Below are 6,602 nucleotides of genomic sequence, written 5' to 3' on the forward strand. Positions count from 1 at the left end.
TGTCTTACTAACACCTTATAAGAATGTTAATAATGCTTATTAATGTGTTAACAAATCTTGTTAAGGAATCTTATTATAAAGTGTTACCAACATTTTATATTTTTTTCATCTTTTTTGTGAATTTGTGGAATCCAGATATATGTAATCCATAGCTCCAAGTTCAAAATCTCCCTCCTCCTCCTCTTCTAACTAATGGTGCTCCTTCTAAAACAGCAGGTCAGATCTGAGGATGCATGTTGTGACAGATGACTATTTCTTGTGGTGTTCATCTTTCTCAGTATCATCAAGGCTCCGGTCACAAACATAGCGATGGGGAGGTACTGATAGAATTTTCAAGACACCACCCGATCATGAATGTAGATCCTGTTATGGGTGCAAAAGGGCCCGCTCTTTACATACCCCGGGCTACCAGGTGACTGGCGGCACTTGATATGGACGGCCGCTGTCCGGAGACATTTACACATCATCCAGTCAAACCTGCTGCCAGCAGACGAACTCCAAAGGTGCCTGCACAGCCACTGACCGATGTCAACTTTTAGAGAAAATTTGTTTGTTTCTTTCTTGTTGTTTCTTTTTCTTAAAACCTCCCCGACTAACACGGCGTGTCAAAATGCGTCTGCCACATCCTGATTACTGTATTTATTTTGACAGGGTCTGTGTAAATTAATACATTGGCCAAGAAAAAATAAGCAAATGTGCTCATTTCTATCAATATCTGAACTGAAAAGAAAGTAGTTCAACTGAATTAAAACACTTATTTCACATATATTTCAATTTACCATCAACACATATCCTCAATATTCATGGTCATGCAGATACTTAAAGGAGATTCTCAGACACGCATGGATGGAGAGCGAATTATTTTAGTCTCTATTAGCTTGAAGATTGCATGAGAACTCATTACAATGACTCTCAGACTCAAAACGCATCAGGCACAATGCAGTGCTGGAGTCTGAGTAATGTAAATGTTGTCACAGCCTGCAGGTTTGTTTGTGCTGCTCCAACGGTGCAAAAGATGATATTTAAAATATTGTAAAGTTGCTCCAGCAGAGATGTCAAAACAACTTTGCTTTTATCTTCCAGTAGTTGGCTGAGATATGCCAAGGTGAAGGAACCCCGATGATTTATGTCACCACTGAAGTAGCCGAGCATCTTAATGAGGACAGCAGAGACTCAGGCTCATGCAGATGCTGGCATCACAAACAAGTGAAGGACACAGATGATAAAACGAGGCCTGTTCTGCATCTGCTCACTCAAGAACAATTACAGCTAAAGTGACCAAAAGAAGGACAAAAACTACTACAACCAACTCCATTTATTGTTGTAATAATGTTAAAGAATCCACTTTAATAAAGACATTTCTGTTGAGATCAGCTGACAGGATTTATCTGATCTTCACAGCCTTTATTTTCAATGAAATTTCTTGTCAAATTGATCGCATTTAGCTGCAGATGATTTGTCATCTGGGATTGTAGGAGTGACTGACTGGTGCAGAGGAATAACACGTTTGACGTGATTTAATGTACAGTGGAAGACGAGCTGAGATAAAAGCTTCAGCACCATCAGTTTGACAAATCTGCAGCTTCAACCTTCAAGGTTTCTCGCTCCGTTGGCTCCTCAGACTTGATTTTAATCCATTAATAAAGTGTGAGCGTCTTTATCACACAAATCGTCCGCCGGTGAACGGAAGTGAATTCCGGGACTCAGCACAGCTGAAGAACCAAGTTTAGACAATCACTGTATAACTATCCTGTTCAGAAGTACGTAGAATTACTGGTCCTGCTAACAAAAAGTCCTGATAATTCCCAATAAAATGTTCTATATCATTTGTTATGAGTGTTTTAAATTAGCAGAGAGTTAGCGTAGTGATGTATCTGCTTACGTTTGTTCATTGCGGTGACCCTGAAGATCAACATATCACTCAACATAAAAACATATGATCACAATGACAATTAACCCGACAACATTTTCGCAATGAAAATCACTTTTGCTGGGTAATGTTTACCCGATACAATATACCCAAAAAAAGTATTTGCCATAAAAAATTGATCAAAAAAGGACACCACATGGTAAATGAAAGTAGTTTTCTTTTATTTTCAACTTTGGTTACTTTAGCAAAATGGAAAATAAAAATATCCTAAAGATCCTAAAACATGCTTGAAAATTGCTGAAAAGTTAAAATTTGAAAACAAAAAAATCCTTAAAACATTAAATATATAAATGTAATGATACTGGAAACTTGGCCTTTGGTCCACCCATTCCTGGAACATGTTAGACTTAATCCAAGGACTCATGACATTCAGAAAAATACAACACATTGAAAATCATATAAATACTTTTGCTTGAGTGAAAATCTCCTGACGATAGTGCTCTTTTAGAAATAAAAACAACATTCCAGAAACATTAAAAAAGCATCTATATTCTGTAGAAAAAATATAATGTAATCTATTTTAGAAAAAAACAACTTAGTTCTAGAAGTTAAAATTAAATGGTAAAAAATTTAACTGAATAAGAAAAATAGAAAAGGTCAGTATTACCGTACATCACTGAAGAGGGAAATCGAAAGATGTTTTTCCTGAACTCTGGTGAAGAGTTGATGGAGAAATCACTGAACATTTGCAGCAGCTGTGGTCAAAAGAAATATCTTCTGTTGGAAGATGTTGCCATAGCAAATAACTTCAAGAAAAAAAAATCAAACAAAAGTCAGTGATGTCCATTAACATCCTATACCACCTACCTCTTCAGTTAATTATTTTCATTTTTTAATGTTTCATTTTTATTTCTCAAAATTACTCAGATTTTTCTAAACATTTTTTTTTAGATTTTTCTTTAATTAGGTTCTGGTTTTTGGAATTTTGCTTTGTTTTTTGTATTGGTATTTTACTTATAAACAAAGAGTGTACAAAGACACAGGTTTGACAAAATGTACAAAACTGACAAAATACACACACACACCCTCCCCTTACTGTACCACACATTCAAACTACACAGATTTTGTGAAATATACATTTTCAAAACAAAAAAAACTCCCAATTGCTAATTTCCAAAGATGTAGGGTAAATCCTTCAATATCCTAACAGCAGTGACATCTAAATTCTTCCTATAACTAAAGAATGGATTCCAAGTGGTATAAAAATCTTGTGTTTAACAAATTTCCTCCAAAACCAAAAACTGTAAGAGATAATTTATCAGCATCTTAAAAGTCAGAGGAAGTTGTTCTTTCAATTTGAGAAGTCTCCTGGCAATCAAGATCCAAAAGATAATTATATTTTGTGGTTGAGGTTAAGACCATGTGGGATTATTGCTGGAATTACAGAAGGTTTTGTAGGCATTTGTTGAACATCTGAAAATACTCTTAAGTATTGACTACCAAAAGCAATTTAAATTTACATAGGACCAAAACATATGAGAGATGGGGGCTGTTGATTGTTTACATGGATTGCATATTTGGAATGATATTTTGCTTTAGACCAGTAGAATCTATGTACAGACTTAGATTAAGCAAATTGAGGAAGAATGTATTCTATCAAGAGCTCTTTACTATCTCCTCAAAAATCTGAAGACCAGAGCTAATATTTGAGGTAACCCTCAATTCAGGCCACTACAAAGTGCTAAAAGTAATTTCTCCTCACTGATAATTTTTTTACTATTTACGTGAAAACTTGAAACCCGTGTTTTTGTGCGTTTGCATAGAATTTTTTATTAGAAAGAGCCGGGCAAACGCGTATTTTCAAGTAATATGACCCAAAATGCAATGCCCGGTTTTAAGAGGTTAAAATGTTTTTGTGTTGAGGGATTTTTTGATTTGATTTGAACTTTAGAGCCATCGTAGATCCATGATTCAAATAAATCTACTCAATAGGGAGTTTTTTGTTGTTGTTTTTTTTTAAGCACTGATTTAAAAGTCACCACCACATTTGTATGATCCCAGTTCAAATGTGCTGTCGTTCCACTACATTATGTAACGCAGACACAGCAAAACAGCCTCAAGTTCTTGACTATGAAAAAAAAAAAAACACTTTAGCACAAAAGTGGCACTATTACTTTTTTTTTTTTTTAGAAAAAAAAAAAAAGACGTCCTTACATTTTCTGGCTTCTCCCCTGCAGGTCTTTAAAACTTCCAGGTGTAAGGGACAGAGCACCCTGAAATGGCTCATTATGAAGCGTAATAAAAGAAAGGAAATGCTAACAACTCAGCAAAAAGCTGCAGTTTCTTGCAGTCCTACCTGACTTCAGGACTGTGTAATTATGTTCTCTGAAGAACAGGTTGCGTCAGCTACAAGAAAAAAAAGCAGAGTTAGCATCATTCAAAGTGCAGAGCCCGGAATGTAAAATCCAGCAGGATAACGCTGAAGGCTTTTGTATTAAATACAGTTTTTTTTTTTTTTCATTCTCTGATCATTTATACAAAGCAAAAAGCCCTTTCTGCTCTTCTTTAACTTTACCTAAACAGACAAACTGCCCCCTTTAGAGCAGATCTTCTCAAGATCCTCAGTGCTTCATACGCTGCAGCCTTGGCCTCCAATCATGCTAATATATGTGCTCAGCTACAAGGTCACTCACTTCCTTCAGTTGTTAGCCCCACACTCCCTGAACAGTTTTCATCTTGACATGAACTCATCTGGCCTTCAGAGTTAATCCTTTGAGCTGATGATCATCACTCAATATTAAATGTTTCTGTTCTTACAAAAGATTTCAACGTTGTCTCAGAAGTTTGTAATATCCTTTAATCTTATCTTTTTTGTCTCACACCTGCCCAAAAATCCCTACAAAAGATCAAGCTTATAATGTTGTCCCACATTATTTTTAATTTGTGTTTCTTTATTTATTTTTTTAACCTTTCGAGGAATTATTAAAGCTAAATTTGTTTTTTGTTTGTTGGTATTTTTTTTGTTCCAGTAAAAGCTATTTTTAAAAAAAGTAAATAAAGTTTGTGTGCATTCATATTTCTCACTTTACCATTTCCAGTGCTTTATATGTATTTTGAGCATACTTTTTTTTTATTAAAAAAATGTAAAAAAAAAAAAAATCTAATGGTATTTTTGTTTGACAGTTAATTATTACTGTGAGAAGCTGCACACAGCCTTGGTTCGTATCAATCACTATAATTAAAAATCCTTTGTTCCAAAGTGTTTTCAAACGCTTTACTGTTGTCATTTGTCTGTTTCTGTCAGGTCCTTTGTGTCACCTGCCCACCTTCACTCTTTGTGTTTGCTGTGGCTGTAAAAACATAAAAAAATCTCATGTTCTGATCATTTCAAGGTCTCGTATCACTCCTGGTTCTGTCAAAGCCCTCATCACGGTGTTTTGTTTGATGTTTGAATCTTTAATTGCTGGTGTTGACTTTTCATTTTTTATTTCTTATTAAAGTAAACAAAGAAAGACCAGGCTTGGAGGCAGAAACTTAAACATTTAATACATAGAAATGTAAACATGACAAAACCAAGCTAAAGCACGCTCAATCCTGCATTGAATTTGTCTGAAAACAGAAAGCTCAGATTTACTCAATACATTACTTTTAAAGTGCATCCGTCATGATTTCTTTTTTTTTTTTTTTTTTTGGGACGAGATAGAAGTTTTTTTCTTATTATTTCTGTCAGATAAATGTCACAATGGCCTGCAGTCTTTCTTTGGATGGTTTCATGTCCTGTTTCGGTGCAAAAGTGTCTACAGAAAATACATTTTATTCTAAAGTTTGTCAAAAAAACTTCTATTTGTACAACGAAGACGAAAGGCTTCATTTCTTTACATCTGGAGTCCTCCACAATAATGAACAAAACAAAATCGAAAGCGACTAAATTTAACATTACGTTTGTTGGCAAACTTTAAGAGAAACCCTAAAAGAAAAGGAAAAAAACAAATTTGCAATATCCTGATGGGTTTGTGTCTTAAAGTCTCACCCCAATCATCTTTCGATCTATTTTCAAAGAATTCCCAGTTATCTTTTAATAACTATATTTTTACCCAAAATAAACAAATCTCTGTTGTATTTAAGGACAGCGTTCCCCAACCTTTTTAAGGCTGTGGATTTCACTGTGGATCGGGAGGGGGGGCATGATAGAGGGATATATAGTGAACGCAATGCAACTTTATTAATATCAATAAAAACACCATATAGTAACACCAGTGGAACATCAAACTTTGGTGATAAGGATGAAACGGTTATTCAGGAATCAGTTTAAAAACAATTCAAACTCGTCAACATGTTCATCAGTGCAGAAAATAAAAATATTGGTTTGTCCCGGCCTGTACCTAAATTTAGGAAAATGCAGAGCAGATGACAGTTTTCCATGCAGGCTCGCTGTGAGTGGTCACATTACTGTTCATCTGCGTCCCCCTCCTGGGAAATTCAAGCACCTCCTTCAGATTTAAAAGTTTCACATAAGTCAGTCCCTCAAGGATTGCAATTAAATCTTTTCCTTACCCTGTAACGTTACATTTGTATGCAACTTTGACCAATCTACCGTGACAACAGTCATGGGTGATGACGCGGCTTCATAACTGTTTCCCTTCCGACTTCCTTAATGTTATGAATACCATGCAAACAGGCGCCATGTGGGAATCATCTGTAATAATTCCATATTTTCAGTAAGACTTCTGGT

The 6,602-nt window shown here is 35.2% G+C and overlaps 1 protein-coding gene and 1 long non-coding RNA gene across 4 annotated transcripts in view; both read left to right on the forward strand.

Annotated features, from left to right (window-relative positions):
- Nucleotides 1-1,373, forward strand: part of LOC112146416 — a 52,035-nt gene extending 50,662 nt beyond the window's left edge. For both annotated transcript variants that reach the window (XR_004948307.1, XR_002919267.2), the window contains one exon: nt 1,087-1,373. This is a non-coding gene — a long non-coding RNA (uncharacterized LOC112146416). The remainder of the gene's footprint in view (nt 1-1,086) is intronic.
- The window catches only part of asic2 (acid-sensing (proton-gated) ion channel 2), a 351,589-nt gene that overhangs the window by 177,301 nt on the left and 167,686 nt on the right, over nt 1-6,602 (forward strand). The window lies entirely within an intron of this gene.

The sequence above is a fragment of the Oryzias melastigma genome, linkage group LG8 (assembly GCF_002922805.2).
Source record: "Oryzias melastigma strain HK-1 linkage group LG8, ASM292280v2, whole genome shotgun sequence".
Taxonomy (NCBI): Eukaryota; Metazoa; Chordata; class Actinopteri; order Beloniformes; family Adrianichthyidae; genus Oryzias; species Oryzias melastigma.